Here is a 21,105-nt window from a genome sequence, read left to right as displayed (position 1 = left end):
CATACAGGTCTTTTGTCTCCTTAGGTAGGTTTATTCCTAGGTATTTTATTCTTTGTGTTGCAATGGTAAATGGAAGTGTTTTCTTAATTTCACTTTCAGATTTTTCATCATTAGTGTATAGGAATGCCAGAGATTTCTGTGCATTAATTTTGTATCCTGCTACTTTACAAAGTTCATTGATTAGCTCTAATAGTTTTCTGGTAGCATCTTTAGGATTCTCTATGTATAGTTTCATGTCATCTGCAAACAGTGACTGTTTTACTTCTTCTTTTCCAATTTGGATTCCTTTTATTTCTTTTCCTTTTCTGATTGCTGTGGCTAAAACTTCCAAAACTATGTTGAATAAGAGTGGTGAGAGTGGGTAACCTTGTCTTGTTCCTGATACTAGTGGAAATGGTTTCAGTTTTTCACCATTGAGGATGATGTTGGCTGTGGGTTTGTCATATATGGCCTTTATAATGTTGAGGTAAATTCCCTCTATGCCTACTTTCTGGAGGGTTTTTATCATAAATGGGTATTGAATTTTGTTGAAAGCTTTTTTTGCATCTATTGTGATGATCATATGGTTTTTCCCCTTCAATTTGTTTATATGGTGTATCACGTTGATCGATTTGCATATACTGAAGAATCCTTGCATTACTGGGATAAACCCCACTTGATCATGGTGTATGATCCTTTTAACGTGCTCTTGGATTCTCTTTGCTAGTATTTTATTGAGGATTTTTGCATCAGTGATATTGGCCTGTAGTTTTCTTTTTTTGTGACATCTTTGTCTGGTTTTGGTATCAGGGTGATGGTGGCCTTGTACAATGAGTTTGGGTGTGTTTCTCCCTCTGCTATATTTTGGAAGAGTTTGAGAAGTATAGGTGTTAACTCTTCTCTAAATGTTTGATAGAATTCACCCGTGAAGCCATCTGGTCCTGGACTTTTGTTTGTTGGAAGGTTTTTAATCAAAGTCTCAATTTCAGTGCTTGTGATTGATCTGTTTATATTTTCTATTTCTTCCTGGTTCTGTCTCAGAAGGTTGTGCTTTTCTAAGAATTTGTCCATTTCTTCCAGGTTGTCCATTTTATTGGCATATAGTTGGTTGCAGCACTCTTTCTTGATCCTTTGTATTTCTGCAGTGTCAGTTGTTACTTCTTTTTAATTTCTAATTCTATTTATTTGGGTCTTTCTTTTTTTCTTGATTAGTCTGGCTAATGGTTTATAAATCTTGTTTATCCTCTCAAGGAACCAGCTTTTAGTTGCATTGATCTGTGCTATTGTTTCCTTCATTTCTTTTTCATTTATTTCTGATCTGATCTTTATGGTTTCTTTTCTTCGGCTAACTTTGGATTTTTTGTTCTTCTTTCTCTAATTGCTTTAGGTGCTAGTTTTGGTTGTTTATTTGAGGTGTTTCTTGTTTCTTGAGATAAGATTGTACTGCTATAAACTTCCCTCGTAGATCTGCTTTTGCTGCATCCCATAGGTTTTGGGTTGTCGTGTTTTCATTGTCATTTGCTTCGAGGTATTTTTTGATTTCCTCCTTAATTTTTTAAGTGATCTCTTGGTTATTTAGGAGTGTATTGTTTAGCCTCCATGTTTTTGTATTTTTTACAGAATTTTTCTTGTAATTGATATCCAGTCTCATAGCACTGCGGTTGGAAAAGATGCTTGATACGATTTCAATTTTCTTAAATTTACCAACACTTGATTTGTGTCCCAAGATATGATCTATCCTGGAGAATTACCACTTGAGAAGAAAGTGTATTCTGTTTTCTTGGATGGAATATCCTATAAATATCAATTAAGTCCATCTTGGTTAATGTATCATTTAAAGCTTGTGTTTCCTTACTTATTTTCATTTTGGATGATCTGTCCATTGGTGAAAGTGGGCTGTTAACGTCCCCTACTATGATTTTGTCACTGTCAATTTCCCCTTTTATGGCTGTTAGAATTTGCCTTATGTATTGAGGTGCTCCTATGTTGGGTGCATAAATATTTACAATTGTTATATCTTCTTCTTGGACTGATCCCTTGATCATTACATAATGTCCTTCTTTGTCTCTTGTAATAGTCTTTATTTTTTAGTCTATTTTGTCTGATATAGGAATTGCTACTCCAGCTTTCTTTTGATTTCCATTTGCATGGGATATCTTTTTTTATCCCGTCACTTTCAGTCTATATGTGCCCCTAGGTCTCAAGTGGGTCTCTTGTAGACAACATATATATGGGTCTTGTTTTTGTATCCATTCAGCCAGCCTATATTTTTTGGTTGGAGCATTTAATCCATTTACATTTAAGGTAGTTATCAATCTGTATGTTCCTATTACCATTTTCTTAATTGTTTTGGGTTTGTTATTGTAGGTCTTTTCCTTCTCTCATGTTTCCTGCCTAGAGAAGTTCCTTTAGCATTTGTTGTGAAGCTTGTTTGGTGGTGCTGAATTCTCTTAGCTTTTGCTTGTCTGTAAAGCTTCTAATTTCTCCATCAAATCTGAATGAGATCCTTGCTGGATAGAGTAATCTTGGTTGTAGGTTTTTCCCCTTCATCACTCTAAGTATGTCCTGCCACCCCCTTCTGGCTTGCAGAGTTTCTGCTGAAAGATCAGCTGTTAACCTTATGGGGATTCCCTTGTATGTTATTTGCTGTTTTTCCCTTGCTGCTTTTAATACTTTTTCTTTGTATTTAATTTTTGATAGTTTGACTAATATGTGTCTTGGCTTGTTTCTCCTTGGATTTATCCTGTATGGGACTCTCTGTGCTTCCTGGACTTGATTAACTATTTACTTTCCCATATTAGGGAAGTTTTCAAGTATAATCTCTTCAAATATTTTCTCAGTCCCTTCCTTTTTCTCTTCCTCTGGGAGCCCTATAATTCGAATGTTGGTGCGTTTAATGTTGTCCCAGAGGTCTCTGAGACTGTTTTCAATTCTTTTCATTCTTTTTTCTTTATTTATAAAAATGTGCTCAACCTTGTTAATATCCATATAAATGGAACTTAAAACCATTAGGTGTAAATAATTTTATACCTAATAGAATGGCAAAATTTAAGATTTCTGATGTAACCAACTATTGAAGAGAATGTGTGTCAAAGGGAAATTTTATATATTGCTGAATGTAAATCGGTAGTACTACTTTGGGGAAAACATTATACTTTATTGTGTAATTTAAACTACATATGCAACATAACCTAGTAATTGCATTCTTAAGTTCTGGTGTATGCTAAGCAGTGGGTCTCATATTTCAGTGTACTTACAAATTACTTGGGAATCTTGTTAAAATGCAGATTCTGATTCAGTAGGTCTGGGACAGGGCCTGAAATTCTGCCACTGCACAATGCTCCCAGGTGAGGCTGACTGTACATAGTCAGGACTTAGAGCACTGACTTTAAGACTTTTTGATTATGACTGCATTGTAGAAACTACATTTTAAATCCCTATTTGTTACATACATTTAGAGTTAAAAGATGTCTGAGACTCCATCTAGTTCAATCTCTCATTCCCAGCAAGAATAATTTCTTCAGCATTATGTACATAAATTGTTATTGTTAAGTCATTTGTCTTCTCTTTGACTAGTTCAAATGAAAGAACACTTACTATTTCCCTGGATTGTTAGTTCCATTGTCAGGTAGCTCTAAATGTTAGAAGTTTCTTCTTCATTTTAAGCCAGTGTTTGTTCATGTAATTTCTAGACAGGATACAAATTTCTACCCTTTATTCCAGCAAAGAAAAACGTCTGTATTTTCTTTGCACAGTAGTCCTTCAAGGTAATTTAATTATTGTAAAATCATGATAGAAAGAAAAAGACAACAATCAACTGTCTTCTAGATAGTATTTCTAGTTTGGTTCTTGAATTGTCTCTAAGAGATCTTGAATCATCTAATCTTCTATTTAGCACATTTACTAATATATCACAAGCAAATGCATTTTGATTTTTTTGTGTTATAGGACACAAATATCTATTTGGCTGGCACTGAAGAAGGTCATATTCACAAATGTTCTTGTTCATATAATGAGCAATATCTAGATACCTACAGAGGACACAAGGTTAGTTTAATTATAGTAGGTATGGAAAATTTTATCTTGCAATATTTCTGAAAAAAATAGTATCATTAGGCACAGCATTTTTTATGCAATAATTTACAACTTCAGAGTTAAAAATACCAGCTTGAATTAAGTGCTTTCTTATACAGAAAACACCAATAACATGGGGGTCATTTAATTTGGCTTCTAGGTATCCTTGATTTCTTCTTGCCAGTTGCAGAAGCCACAATTTTTATTTGTTTCTAAGTGACTTTGCTTATGTTGACATGCTGATCCCAGAGTGAAATTGTCTCTGGCATATACCTATTCTCCACATTTTTTATGATTGTTCCAACTATGCTTTCTTCATTTTCTCCCTTATTTCTATTTATTTTCCTTAACATTCTTTATATTTTTAAAAGTAGTATAATATGTATTAATATTTAGTGAGTATTGTAGCAACTATATTTTTATGTTTCTGAATGGCATAATTTAAGGAAGAGATTCAATTTATGGCCTTATTTTCAGCTAAAATAATACCCACACAATAATTACATGGTATATAAGCTTTTAGAAATCTCTGCATTTTTAATTTGTTGGTCAAGTTTAAAGTATAAGAGGTTAAATCCTACTTACCTATGTATTTTAATTTATTTTTCTAATTCCAGGGTCCAGTGTATAAAATAGCATGGAATCCATTTTGTCATGATGTATTCTTAAGCTGTTCTGCAGATTGGGGCATTATTATATGGCAACATGAGAATCTTAAGCCATTTTTGAGTTTTTATCCAACTACTTATGTTGTTTATGATGTTGCCTGGTCTCCAAAATCATCCTATATATTTGCAGCTGCAAACGAGAGCAGAGTGGAGATTTGGGACCTTCACTTCAGCACGTAAGTGTTAATATTTTTCTTGGAGTTATTTCTAATAGAAGCAGTTCAATCTAAATGATACCTGATAGTACTGACATTGGTTAGAGAGAACTGTAGTTACTTTAAGACAAGTAATAGTTTACACTGTGAGAGTCCTTTGTGAATAAAGAGATATGCCAGGATAATAAATATAGTTTTGAACCTGCAAAGTATTATTTTATTTAAGAAAAACAAGGAATGTAGTATAAAATTATGACATGGGAAAAAAGTTTGCAAAGCATTCACGTGGAAAGAAGGTGTTTTAACTTTTCAATATCCATGTTTGCTTAATTCTTGTCAGCTGTTCACTACTGCTTCAAATATCCGGAATTAATAACTGTACCAACAAAATTCATCCCTAGTGTTTCCACAGAAGACATTAAAATATGAACAAATTATTTTTTCCTTTTCTTCAACCAAAATAGTCTTTCTTAGTCCTTTTTGTGCAAAAATATTACAAGAGCAATTTAAATGGAAATACTGAAATAACATGCCAACATTTCAGAGCACATTTAAAACACCCAGATAATTCTTGAAATTACCATATTCTAAAATAGAATAATATATTAATGTTAATTACTTATACCATATGTCATTTAAAAAATATTTGAATGAAAAATATTTGAATGAAAATAGGTTACCTTACTCCATCTCCATAAACTTTTTGTTTTTGTGGTATGCGGGCCTCTCACTGTTGTGGCCTCTCCCGTTGCGGAGCACAGGCTCCAGACGCGCAGGCTCAGTGGCTATGGCTCACGGACCCAGCCGCTCCGCGGCATGTGGGATCTTCCCAGAACCGGGGCACGAACCCGTGTCTCCTGCATCAGCAGGCGGACCCTCAACCACTGCGCCACCAGGAAAGCCCTCTCCATAAACTTTTACAGGCTGATATAGGATATCATAACTAGCTTGAATTCTTTGTCATTGCCTGGTTTGTGGAAGAATGCAGAGAGACACTGTTCTAATTGTGTCTAATTAACTAAAGACTTTCTATAATAAGATAAAGAAAGGGAGCAAAATAAGTATTTTTTATAATATTTACTTACTCTCTTACCTTGCTTTAAAACATATTTGAAGGGGCATGCATTTAATTAAAATTTCTTATTTTAAGTGTTACACCAAAGTTATGAGAGTGCCATCTAGGCCATCTATCCTTTTTAATATGAAAGTTTATACAACGCTGGAATAAAGTGTTTAATGGTTCTGTAATACTTATTCAATCAATATTTCAATATTGGAAAATATTATAGATCTTTAGGCAAGTTATTAGCAGATGAAGCATGGAAATGCATTCTTGTTTAAAATAAATGACATAAAATTCAATGGGTTTATTATTAATTGCAAATTTTTTCCTAGAGATTAATAATTTAGTAATTGGAAATTTGCATCATGGCTTGTTCTATAAAACAGTTTGACCCCAAAATCAAGGATTACAACACAAAGCAATTTATTTTTGAGTATGAGATGACTAAGGTAGAAAGTGGCTACTTAAATGATCCTACCTCTGATTTTATTTTTTCTAGTAAAATTGTAGTTCCCAGGGCAACATTTCTTCAGAAGTATGCAAGTGACTGCTGCTCTTATTTTATAAGGGTGTCAATGGATTGCTTTGGATAACCAAGAGTAGGAAAGAACCTTTGAACAAGGTTTTCAATCTTGTTCAGATTCATTTAATTTAATTTTTAATTTTTTAAAATAAATTTATTTTATTTTATTTTTGGCTGCGTTGGGTCTTCATTGCTGCCTGCAAGCTTTCTTTAGTTGTGGTGAGTAGGGGCTACTCTTCATTGTGATGTATGGGCTTCTTATTGCCATGGCTTCTCTTCTTGCAGAGCACGGGCTCTAGGCATGCGGGCTCAGTAGTTGTGGCACACAGGCTCAGTAGTTGTGGCGCACAGGCTTAGTTGCTCCATAGGGATGTGGGATCTTCCCGGACCAGGGCTTGAACCCATGTCCCCTGCATAGGCAGGCAGATTCTAAACCACTGCGCCACCAGGGAAGCCCGAGATTCATTTATGTTCCAGGGGTTCATTTGGATCCAAACATCCTTCTGTTAAGAGACATTTATTATTTAAGGAGTTGTATTAGGGATCTTCAGAGAAACTAAACCAATAAAGAGAGAGAGAGAGATTTAAAAATATTGGCTCACATGATTGTGGGACCTGGCAAGTCCCAAGCCGGCATGACAGGCTGGCAACCTGGAATTTCCATCAGAGGAGTCCATGTTGCAGTATTGAGTACAAAGGTAGTCTGGAGGCAGAATTTTATTCTACTTCAGGGACCTCAGTCTTTTCTTTTAAGGCTTTCAACAGATTGGATGCGGCCAACTCACTTTGCAGAGGGTAATCTGCTTTATTCAAATTCTACTGATTTAAGTTAATCATATCTAAAAAAAAAAAAAGATACTTCACAGCAATGTGTAGACTTGTGTTTGACCAAGTTAATGCATAAAATTACTCATCATGGGAGTTTAAATTATGAGTTCACATCTTAATTGTGAACTGCTTTAATTTATTTCGTTGAAATTAGTTTATTGAAAAAATGAAAGTTTTGATTGAATAAAGAGTCAGAAGCAGTTTTTTTGCTTTTGGAAACACATAAAGAAGCTTTTGGTTTTTGTTACATGAAATCACAAATATCTCAGATTTTTCTTAGTCCATATCTAAAAAGAACATATTAACAACAACTAAATTTACAAATAAAATATTTCATTACAGTTTGGACCCTCTGATTGTGAATGTTGCTAACCCTGGAATCAAGTTCACAACTGTTCTCTTCACTAAGCAAACAGATTGCCTTCTGGTGGGAGACAGTGATGGACAAGTTGCTGTGTATGAATTAAGAAATATGCCCCCTGCTTTGGACTCTAACCGGGTAAGACTCAAAAGTCAAAATTTATGTCATTCTATGATTTTATTCCGTTGTAATTTTGTGGCATGGAAGAGATTTACATTTCTTAAACGTATGTTAAGTGTGGTGCAATGGAAAGAATGTAAGTCCCAAGAGTTGCTACCTACTAGGCGTGGCCCCTACTAGGCTTATTTTCTTTGAGTCTCACATTCTCTATCTGTAAAATTAAATAATGTTGTTGGGCAGAATAATTATAAATATTATATGAAAGAACTTAAAATTGTCCCTAGTATATGGTTGGGACTGCTTACTGCAAATATTCAAAGACTTTTACAAGAAATATTTTTAGATATTATCCAGTGTTCCTGAAATTGGCATTTGTTTCTGTTGGTTTAGCATTACCCTCTTCCCTTACTCTGATTTTCAAATATCAAAACTTTGTTGTAAAACTTTGACAAGCAAGTCCGTTAGATTACTAGATGCCCATTATTTTAAGAATTATTTATGTAATTATATATTTACTTATTTCTTGTTTTAAAAAAATTTTAAATTGAAGTATAGTTGATTTACAATGTTATATTAGTTTCAGGTGTACAACATAGTGATTTGATATTTTTATAGAGTATACTTAAAGTTATTATAAAATGTTGGGTATATGTCCTGTGTTGTACACTATATCCTTGTATCTTATTTATTTTATACCTGGTAATTTGTACCTCTTAATCCCCTTCTCTTATCTGCTCCTTTCCCCTCCCCTCTCCCCACCGGTAACCACTAATTTGTTCTCTGTATCTATGAGTCTTGTTTCTGTTTTGCTACATTCATTCATTTGTTTTATTTTTTAGATTCCACATATATGTGAAAACATATAGTGTTTATTTTTCTCTGACTTACTTCACTAAGCATAATGCCCTCCAGGTCCATCCATGTTGTTGCAAATGGCAAAATTTTATTTTTTTATGGCTGAGTAATATTCCATTGTATATATACCATATAGATGCCCATTATTTTCAAGACAGCTTTTCAATTTTTTCTGTTTATGTTTACATTTCTATTTTAAGGAGTAATCTGGTAATTATTATGAATATATCAACATGCTAAAAATATTAAAAATATGTACAAATCAATAAGAAAAAACATTAAGACTCCAATAGAAGCGTGAGTAATGGTCAGGAACAGTTCATTCACAAAAAATGGCTAGTAAATATATTTAAAAATTTAACCTCACTAATAAAACATTGTTAAATTAAAATGTGATACCATTCTCATATATCAAATTAACAAAGTTTTTTTAAATTGGACTACTTATTCCTGGCAAAAATTTGATAAGATAGGTCCTCTCCTATACTGATGGTTGAAATAGAAATTGGTATAACTTCTTTGGAAGCAATTTGGCAATCTGAACCAGAATTGTCCACTTTTGAGACTCTGTCCTACAGAAATATTCATAAAGGCAATCAAAGCAATTAGTTATAGCATATTTTGTGATGGGATGAGGAAAAAAGAAAAAGAAAGAAAATGAAAGAAAAAAAGAGAAAAAGAAAAAAGAAACAATCTAAATATCCAACCAGAGGGAAATATGACCAGGAAAGTCAGATGTACTGATTAGATTAGGGGCACATGTCAGAGGTGCAGTTCTACCCCAACCATATGGACTATAAATGTTAAACAAACAAACAAGCAAGGAAACAAACAGAGAATACCTACCTACATACATACTAGCTTGCTTGGGACTTTGTACTTGTCATTCCCTCTCCCTAAAATCCACACAGTTTGTTCCTCTACCCACTGCAAGTCTTTGCTGAAATGTCACTTTCTTAGTGAAGTCTTCACTGGCCACCTTATTTAAAATTGCAACCTCTACTCTTGCCCACACTCCCTATTCAATACTCTTCCATAACTTATTTTTCGTAGTAACACTTACTTGGTATATACCATATTCTTTATTGATTTATTTTGTTAATTGCTAGTCTTCCACAGCTAGATTATAAGTGCCACGTAAACAGTGAATTTTGTCTCTTTTGCTCTGGGCTATATCCCTGTGACCTAGTACAGTGTCTGGCTTGTAGTAGTTAGTCAATAGATGTTTTTGAATAAATATGCATTGAAAAACTAGAGAAAAATTCAACATGTTAGAAGCATTATTTTTTAGGGGTAGGATCATGAATGAATTTTAGTCTTTTACTTATCCATTTTACAAATCATTACACTACATAAAGTAATTTAAAAAATACATTGGTCTCCTTACATAACAATTTTAGTCTGCTCTGAGATGTGCACCCCTAATGGCTTATTTTTTCCATATAAAACATTTTAATATTTTCAATTTCTCACACATTCATTGAACGCAAGATATTTTAAGAGGATGGGGATGTTTGTGCCCACAGTGGAACTTGTTTAAGATACACAGCTCAACTACCAAAAGAAATTAAAAGAGAATTCTATTCTTTATTTAAGCCTCTCAAAGAAACATTAAAATGGATCCAAATATGTAGTTCATAGTACTCCTTTTTCTTCTTCTGTCCATATCTCTCAAACCCTAAATGTATCTTCAAGGCCTAAATCCATCCCTTTTTGTCTCTGTAATTCTTTCAGTTCTATCCCAGAAGAGCTCTAAGAACTTGTCCACAAGCTCTGAACTTGGGGCAGTGGGCAGGGAGACTTGAATTGTTTCAAAATTTTTCTTAGTATGTGTTGGTGTACTGGTAGAAGGGAATCTATAAGCATTAGCATGTTGATTCTTTTCATCACATATATTTTTCTGCAGGACCTATCAAGTACTACAACAGTTTATCAATATAATTTATAATATTTTGTATACATGTCTTTCTTACTAGTTTGAGCTGCTTGAAAATTGTATGTTCAAGTATCTAGCATAGCACTAGCACATAATAGGTGCTAGCACATAATAGGCATTCAGCAAATGTTGAACAGATGTGTGAATGAACAAACCTATAAACAAAAAGAATATAGTTTCTAAGAAAGAAGCAACATATGCTTAAGAAACATAATCGAGTCATAAAGAACAAAATAAACAAACTCCTATAGGAGCACAGAGCAGGACAACAGTTGACTTTTGAAAGGAGAATAGGAAGAAGAAAAGGAAAAAATAAGAATGTTATGGGGAAGGCTTTCGCACAGGAGATTAAATTTCAACTGTGTTTTGGAGGACTAGGATTTTCTCTTGTAGACAAGAGAGTAGAATTGTTATTCCAGACTGAGTGAAAGGTTTAAGCAAAGATATGGAATTGAAAAGGTCCATGGCACTTTTCATGTGGAAATGGTGAGTAGATTTTTTTGACTGGTAAAGAGATTGCTTGAGATAAAAGCAAGAAAAGGGCCAGTTGGGCCATCTGGGACCAGAAAATGTATGACAGCCATGATGAGGAATTTGAACTTTATTCTATAGATTATGGAAAGCCATTTAAGGTTTACAATTTGAGAAGTGACATAGGGGGGAAACATTAGATCCCCATCTCACATTTTGTACAATGGTGAACTCCAAATGGATTGAAGACTGTGAAAAGTAAACGAACTCATAGAAGAAAATGTAGGATAATACATTTAAGGTCAAGGATAGATTTTTTTTTAAATGACCACCCCAAATCCCCTAATTTTTTCAATTTTTTTCCTTTTCTTTATTTGTAAAATGGGTATAATATTGGTACCAAAATCAAAGGTTGTTAGAAAGATTGAGGGCTTCCCTGGTGGCGCAGTGGTTGCGAGTCCGCCTGCCGATGCAGGGGACATGGGTTCGTGCCCTGGTCTGGGAAGATCCCACATGCCGTGGAGCGGCTAGGCCCATGAGCCATGGCCACTGAGCCTGCGCGTCTGGAGCCTGTGCTCCGCAACGGGAGAGGCCACAACAGTGAGAGGCCTGCGTACCGCAAAAAAAAAAAAGAGATTGAGTGAATATGTGCAAAGTGGTTAGAACTGTTGCTGGCACATAGTAAGCTCTCAACAAATCTCAATTATTCTTTGTATGATTATTATGTCAAAATTAACATTTTCTGTTCAGGATTCCATATGCCAAGTTAAATGAAACAGATTGGAAGAAGAAATTTCCAAGATATATAAAAGACATTTAATATCCAAAATGTATAAAGAACTCCTACAAAACAATAAGAACTCAATTTTTAAAATAGGCAACGTATAAAATATTAACTCAGAGTAGAGGAAACTAGATTATCAAATAAACTTGTGAAGCAATATTCATTCTCACTAATAATGAGGGGATGTGCAATTAAAGTTATATAAGATACCAGTTCATATTGATCAGATTTACAAAAATTAAAATATTAGCCAATATCAAGTATTAGCAGAGTTGTAGGGAACTAGGAATTCTTCTTTTTTTTTTTTTCCCTGGTATGCAGGCTTCTCACTGCTGTGGCCTCTCCCGTTGCAGAGCACAGGCTCCGGAGCGCAGGCCCAGCGGCCATGGCTCACGGGCCCAGCCGCTCCGCAGCACGTGGGATCTTCCCGGACCGGGGCACGAACCCGTGTCTCCTGCATTGGCAGGCGGACTCTCAACCACTGCGCCACCAGGGAAGCCCAGGAATTGTTATGCAAGGGTCATGGGAATATGTCGAGATTCTCTTGCACATGTGTACCAGGAGACATGTATAAGGTAGCAATGTGAGTTTTTTTTAATGTTTCTTTTAGACATAGAGAAGATTACTCAGTCTAGATTCATTTCAAACATTCACATTCAAATATGTTACAAAATTTTAAAAAAACTTTAGGTCACCTTAAGCTCTTACATTTAGATTATATATTTTATTATTCTAAGTCTAGGAAACTTTAATACCTACTTTTAAGTGAGTTTTTGTAACAATTAAATTTCTCTAAATTCTTTAAATTACATTTATGGATTTTTAAGTACTTCAATTGTCTTAGGGCCAACAAATCTCAGATACTTAAGGAATTTTTATTAATTTAATATATTTAAAATATTGAATATGCTGTATCTTAAACTTTCCTAAATGTTTCAGTGCTGTTTACAAATTAATAATTTTTAAATCTATGATTACAAGTCTAAATCAGTTATCCAATCACACATTAAAATTAGACAAATTTATTTGTTAGACAATCAAATATGACAAATTCTTTTATATGTAATGAATATTTAAAATTCCAAATATGTACAAATTCCTTAATACAAAAGTATTAAAATTACCTGTTTGATTTGCTACATTATTTCTATACACAACTTTTATTCTTCTCAGGCTAAAAAATATGTTTTCCCAATAAAGAAACAAGTGAAACATTCCAGGTAGCTTTGGAGATTATTTTCTTAACTGGCTGAGATGCATATTGACGGTAGATGTTTAAGGGCATTTTCCAGACTACCTTGGCTGCCAGGCTGAGCCCTATTTTACAGTTGATTTGTCAATGCCCAGCATATGGAATCGTCTCAAAGCCCGTGTCTCCTCAAGTCTAATTATATATTACCAGCATATTCCATCTTCTCATGGAAGGCTGCAACCCTGAATGTGTTGCTGCATTACTTGATTTATTTCAGTTCATTTATTGACTGTGTCATTAATTCTAAATTACTACAGTTTTCCTATCTGGTAGGACTATAATTGTTCTTGATGTTTAAATGACATCTGTTTGGATTCTGTATATCTCCCAGGGCTTTGTTTAATTTGTTGGTAGTGGTCTGAAAGACATGCAAATGAGAAAAGAATGTTCATAACAGCTTTGTTTCTACATTGATAAATTGGAAGCAATCTAAATGATCATCAGTGGGAGACTGGGTAAATAAAATATGGCATAATTACATGAGTGATTACAATACAGAAGTTTAAATGATATATATTTCAATGTGTCAATATGACAAATTTTGAATAAACCTTAAACAACACAGTGTTGAGTGACAAAAGCAAATTGCAGGAAGGTAAATACAATATGTTATGATTTATGTAATATTATTTAAACACAAAAATCAAAATTATGTCCTTTACTGGCTCTATTTATAGTTAGTAAAAGAAAAGAATATAGACTGGAATGTGAAAGAAAAATGTTTCATTTTTGTTTTGATTTGAATCAGAGACATCTTTTATTTTGAGCAGTATGCTCTGTAAGCAGAAGGCTAAGCTCAGAGAGTCTGAATGTTTTCGATAAACGTGTGTGTATGTGCATGTGTGTTAATGATTTCAGGGCTGCTGAGCAAAATTTTCTTTTAACAAATATATTCCATACATTGGTAAATAAATACAATTTCCTAATACAAATAAGTTTTTCGTTCTTTTTGGCCATTATATTTTAAAGGTTCAGGGTTATATTTCTGAGAGATTAAACAAAAAATTATTAATCAGGTTTTTAACCACAAGCTTAACTGATACGCCTCCTCCTTAGCTTTTCAGAGAAGAATTATAATCATAAAAGTTATTTAAAGTCTTAAAGTAATTAATGTCAAACCATTATTTCCCATCAAGATGTCTTACCGAGTAACATTATGACCTACAATTTCTTCATTAATTTTAACCAAGAGTTAATCAAAATTTTGGAAGTCATATGATTTCACTATATAGGAAAGATGTACATCAAATTTATGATAAAGGCTGCCTCTGGGAAGTGAAAGATGAGGGAAGAATAGGATTGGGGAAGGGTACAAAGAGAATTTCATCAGTAAAATTTTATTTCTTTTATTAGAAAATATTCAAGGCAAAGATGATGTTTGTTGATTTGGGGTAAATATGTGTTTCACAAAGGCAAAGTACCAGACAGCCCACGCATAAAGTGTACTGGAGCAGGGTTCACTGAGGAAAACCCACGGAGATGGGATCAATAGCAATTTTAGGACCACAACACCCACTCATATTCTCATTGCCCATCACTTTCTGTGGCCTTGCACAGCAGGAGAAGGACTTTGATCCTTGGGCTGTGGAGGAGGTTTTAAGTGACATAATTTCTGAAACTATGGACCCTCCCAATGTGATCAAGGGTCAGAGTATTATTGTGATAGGACATGGCAGAACATTGGCTCTAGCCCTATCCTACTGACTCAGTGCTCATGGTTAAGGGTAACATCAGCCTGATGCCTGACATGAACAGGCAGTTGGGGTCCAAGCCTTGCAGTTATAACTTTGTGATGTAGCTAGCTGTTGACAGGATTTACCGCCACATTAGCATTTATTGTTTGTTGAAGCACCAACTCCTCTCCTGGTGTGATGGGGTTTGGTTGATGGGGGCCTAATTCTTGCATCGAACAGAATTATGGCTTAAGCACTTGGCAGAAGCTAATTTCAGTGGCACAAACCAACTCCTTTTCTGGAGGCAGCCTGTAGAGAATCACTCCTAAATACTGTATCTACTCTTATGTTTCAGTATACAAATGTTTGCCATCTTTTCCTCTGTACTTTTTTTTTTTTTTTTTTTTTTTTTTTTTTTTTTGCGGTACGCGGGCCTCTCACTGTTGTGGCCTCTCCCGCTGTGGAGCACAGGCTCCGGACGCGCAGGCTCAGCAGCCATGGCTCACGGGCCCAGCCGCTCCGCGGTATGTGGGATCTTCCCGGACCGGGGCACAAACCCGTGTCCCCTGCATCGGCAGGCGGACTCTCAACCACTGCGCCACCAGGGAAGCCCTCCTCTGTACTTTTGAGTGTACATTTTTTCCCAAATTAAAGGGAAAACAAAAAGATAAGTGAAATTGTCAAAAATATAAACACACACACACACGCGTGTGTGTGTGTGTATATATATATATACACATATTAATGTTGAGAGACACTGAAGACAGAAAAAATAGACTGTTCATTCAATAAATATTTACTGAGTATACACTATATGACAGGGTCTGTTTTAGGCACTAAGAATACAACTGTGAACAAACTACAGTAATGATCTACTACGTTTGCCCAAGTGACAGACTGAACTAGATTTAGGTGGGTTTGAGAAGCAACTTAGCAACTGATTTGATGTGTCACAGCTTAAAGGATGGGGAAGTACCAAAGAGTATAGTATAGGTTAAAAGACAGGAACTGACTTATGTATTATCTAAGGTGTTTATAACTCTTTAGAGTTTATAAAACACTTTCACCTACATTAGCTCATTCACCTCTTACAACAGTTTTTGGAAGTGGATGTTAATATTTCCATTATGCATTCAAAGAAACTAAGATTCCCAGATATCAGTGATTTCCTCAAGATCACCTATATGTGATAGAGAAAACTCTAGTCTTCTGCTTCCAATTCCCATCTTTTCACTATGTCTTTCTTGAAAACTCACCTCCCATCTTTGGTTTCATTTACCCTTTTAGTACAAAGATCATTATTATTAAATGAAATACAAAATCCATATAGAAATTCAGACATTTTACTCTCTCTAAATCAAACACTACAGATCAACAAAGAGCTTAAGATAGCATCAAGACTAAAAGTTATTTTACAGATGAGAAAACAGATTTAAGCATTAAAGCTAAACAGGAGCTGCCAAAATTGTCCCTTTACTGAATCCTTATAAAATTGTTTTTCAAACTTCATTAAGAGAATCTCTCATAGGAAAGAGAAGGTTCATAGTAGGAAGTAAATGTTATTATTTAAACTTACCTTGGTTTGTTTCATTTTACAATCTTATTGGATGCCCTTTATATGTGTATCACTAGCTTATAAATTTTAAATGGCATTTTAAAGACTACTTTACCTCTTAATTTGTGTTTTATTGCATTGTAATTGTGTGACCTTTTTTTTTTCTTTTCAGGGAGATATAATAAATACTTTGCTTGGACCCAAGTCAAATCAAAGCATAATTCATCATCAGTAGTATCTTTTTTGTTGTTGTTTAAAGGAACAGTGTTTAATATCCAATAGTCTGGTTTGTATGCAGTGAGCTGGGATTTTGATTATAGAACACAATATTTGATGTATAACTTCCATCTAAATTTAATATAAACTTAATGAACTTTTACTTCAGAAAATGTGATTAGTTTGTGATTTAAGCTAATTGTAAGAGTTTTACTGGGTTTTTCTTAATTTTTAAAAATTTATTTCTATTCTTTTTCTTGGTCATAGTCCAAGTACATATATGTACTTATAAAATATCCAGATAAGTTAGAAATTGTTATTCCTTTAGAAGCAACGCTTGGAAAGTATTAGAATTATTTAAACCAGAATCTTTATTAAGACAAAGTTCCATACACTTTTAAATCTTCTGCTTTCTGAGCTGTGTTTTCCAGGGTTTATGAATTTTGCAGGTGTTAGTATTGTGAGAATACTGGATTTTCATACCCAATTTTAAATAAGAATTTTATACTCTTAGATCTGAGAGCTGAAACTATAGAATATTGTTAGACTATTTGACAAACAAAAGACATGACAATAAATGTCAGAATTGCATTGTTTGGCCAGCAGGCATCATACACTCAATTCAGAGAGAATTAGTCTGGGACACATCAGGGCATCCTCCTCTGCATCCTTCAGAATCTGCTCTGCGTTTTAAGCCCAGACTTAAGTGGGCCCAGAGATAAAATAGAAGTCCCTGGTCTGTAGTTTGCATCAGGATGTTATTTTGTGAAGGGCTCTAGAGCAAGCTTGTGGAAATTGGAGGAGTGGGAGGCAGCAACTCCTCCAAATATAGATTGCTAACTGTCTGTTCCATGCTGTTTGTCTTCAAAAGTCTTGCAGTTTGTTAACTGAGACCATAGAACAGTATAACCTGTTCTGTAAAGCATTCTAAGTGGAGAGGAGAGGATAAGGCACTTGAAACTGACTAAACTGTCTGAAAAATAATATTAAAAGTGAGAATGGAATCAGAGCAGCAGTGGGAATTATCAGTGTCCATTTCTCTGGAGCCATCCTTTAAACAAAAGCAAGGCAATTTTTAGGTGGACTGAAAGCTAAGGTCAGGTTATAAGGATTATAAATTTTCTGCTGGTGTAAATCATTAACTCTTTGTCTTTTAAAAAGATTTGGACTTTCCATAATACTTTGTATAACAAAATAAAACTTAATTTAATTGAAAAAAATGTGTCTTTTTATTATATATTTTTGATCTTAAAAAATTTTCACATGTTCTATTCTCATTGCTCATCAGGCCTAAATGAAAAATAAAGCTATTTTATTCTTCTTGGATCCTGGGCAACTGATCCTGAACTGAACCTATTCCATTGTATGGAATCATACGATATGTAGCCTTTTCAGATTGGCTTCTTTCATTTAGTAATATGAATTTAAGGTTCTTCCATGTCCGCTAATGGCTTTATAGCTCATTCCTTTTTAGTGTTGAATAATATTCCATTGTCTGGATGTACCACAGTTTGTCATTCACCTACTGAAGGACATTTCGGTTGAGTCCAAATTTTGGCAATTATGAATAAAGTTGCTATAAGCATCTTTGTACAGGTTTTTATGTGGAATAAGTTTTCAACTCCTTTGAGAAAATACCGAGGAGTGCAATTGCTGGATCGTATGGTAAGAGTATGTTTAGTTTTGTAAAAAAAACAAAACAAAACCCTGAGCCATCTTCCAAAGTAGCTATACCATTTTTCATTCCCACCAGCAATGTATGAGCATTCCTGTTGCTCTACATCCTCGCCAGCTTTGATATTATCAGTGTTCCAGATTTCAGCCATGCTAATAGGTGTGTAGTGGTACCTCATTATTGTTTTAATTTTCATTTCCTGATAACATATAGAGTTTACCATAAAATGTTAAGAATTGAATGAGAATTCTGCTCAGTTGTTAGCCATCTCGTTTTATCTTTAAACACACACAAAATACCAATGGGCTGGTTAAGGGCCTAAGGAGGGAGTGGTGACTGGGCTAACTTTAGGGTCCTATTTTGTGCTAGGTATGCATTTTTGCATTTGGTCATTCTCTGCCAGGCATCTCTCAGAGAGAAGTTAAACTGTTGCCTGAGAGTAAATTGTTAGCTGCTCTTCCAACTTCTGTAGGGAAGGAAGATTGTATTCTCTAGTATATAGTTGTACATCGTATTTAGTGTGTTCATTTAGTTCACCTCTGTGTGGTTACATACAATAATAAATGAGAAGTAGAACATTTAGTATTTGCTGCTTTGTCTCAATAGGAGTCTCTCTAAAAACGTTGAATTGTACTGTGAATAATTGTTATCAACACGCTAGTAACAGTGTACCTGTTAAAGTTCTTTGCAGTTTGCAAAACATCTTCAAGTCCACTGTCGCATTATACCCTTACATTGATCCTATGAGACAGGTAGGGCAAACAGTTGTATTATTATCATAATCTCTACTTTCCAGATGATATAATTAAGGCTTAAAGAGGTGATATATTTTGCCAAAGATCATAGAGCTGGTGACTGGTCAGACTTGAACTCAAACCCAAGGTTTTGAACAGTTCTTATACATTATCCACTATTGTGTTGTCAATGGTTTATGCCTATATGGTTTGCTGAGGTCTCATACACCAAAACATGAGTACATATTCTTCTATAATTAAGGTTTTACCCCTAAATCATAATGCTAGTAACTTAGTTTTACTCAGCTTTTTTCCTCTGCTATTAGACATTGCCATATGGACCCCTTCTGCTGGGAGTACTCTCCTCCTCTCTCCTCACTCCCCTTCAGTGTGTTAGCTCTTCACTCACCCTTCAGATCTCAGTTCATATCTCATCTTCTCAGAAGAGCCCCTTCTGAGCTCCCTCCTACAGGACCTCACCCAGCCAGGCTAAATTTGCTCCAAGCATCTTGAACATGAAGGGAAATGTGAAGTTTCTGCAGGGCTGGAGAGGAAGGGGAAATGAAGAAAAGAGAGAGGCCTGTGGATCCACAGAGCAGAGGGGACCCATGTCCTACTTCTGAAAAGCATTGTTCAGGAAGTAGTAAGACCTAGGAGGGACCATAGTCAACCTCAAAAAACCATTCTCCATGGAATGAGTGATGTGCAAAGAAGCACAGGAACTGAAAAAACCAGGCAACTGAGGATGGTTAATGATCCAGCAAGAAGCAGCGCTTTGGTGGTAGAAGGGCCTTGGCACAGAGTAAGATACTAGAATTATATCCTGGGAAATGGAAGAAAACCAACTCTGAGAGATATGGACATTAACTTTTTGTATGTGTGGTTTATTTCTGCCAGCTGACTGGAATGAAGACTTGGAGTTAGAAATTGAATTATAGAAAATCTAGTTCTTGGATACCTAAGTTTCTGAGTTGACATTCATACCTGCTGTGCTAAATATTTCTGTGGTCATTTTCATAGCGTCTGCCTCCAGCCCTAGACTGTAAGCTCCTTGAGGGCAGGGACTATGTGTTTTGCTCACTACTGTATGTTCAACACCTAGAACAGCACCTCCAATGAGTAGTTATTACCACAAATATTTGTTGAGTAAATGAATCATCAAATTAATGTAAGTAATGTTGGCTCCATGCTTGTCCTATATTATAACATGATCTAATATTTTACATATGATTTCCTCAACATCCTAACAAAACATCTTAACATCACAGAGGGTAAAAACATTTTAATGGTGGAAAACATATAAAGCATAAAATGAGCCTTAAAAGTTGCTAAACACAGGTCATAGCTCTTTTTGGTTCTACAACAGGATAAAATCCATTTTCCCCCTCAAGACAAAAGCTAAGAACAAATCTATGATCACTTTCTTTAGGTGAGTATTACTGATGCTTTGTGAGACTGTATTCTCACTGACAATTTGGGGCACAATTTTCCTCCAGCGGAAAGCACTTAGCAAGATGCCTGGTATGAAGTAGTTGCTCAAAAATAGCAGTTCTCATTTTGATTATCCCAGACCACATCCCCACTTCTTGATCTGAGAACCTCTTTGCCCTTAGCAGCTGGCTGTGTCCTTGCCAAGGCCCTACTCCTCCTTCAGGAGATATAGACTGTGCTTATGACCTCATTTGTTCCTTTATACAACATCTGGGCTTCGTGTCTTGTTTGTTCAGGCCTTCAGAACCATAGAACACTTACTAGGCTATTAGCCTTCATTTGCTTAGGTTGGCATACCTAGTTGGTGATAAAACTAAAAGGCTAACAGTTTACATGAAACTAATTCCTGGGTTAAATAGAAAGCAGAACATGCCCATTAAGCTGGAACACCTAAAAACATGGTTATGAATCTTATAAAATGAGCACTGCTTTTTTTAAAACTGATGAAACATTTATGTAGCATCCAGAACTACTCATAAAAAATGTACTCTCACCGTGTCTGTGATTTCTTTGGATAAGCCAGCTTTTAAAAGATATGATGCCATTATACCAGGAAGAACAAAGGATCCCAGGACACTTTAGGGATCTTAAACCACAACTTACTGATAATAGTTTTAGTGAATTTTCTAAATTACACATAGTTTGATTATTTATTGTTTTAATTTCTAAAAGCCCCAAATAACAACAAACTC

The sequence above is a fragment of the Phocoena phocoena genome, chromosome 1 (assembly GCF_963924675.1).
Source record: "Phocoena phocoena chromosome 1, mPhoPho1.1, whole genome shotgun sequence".
NCBI classification, from domain to species: domain Eukaryota; kingdom Metazoa; phylum Chordata; class Mammalia; order Artiodactyla; family Phocoenidae; genus Phocoena; species Phocoena phocoena.
Note: the sequence above shows the minus strand (reverse complement) of the source record.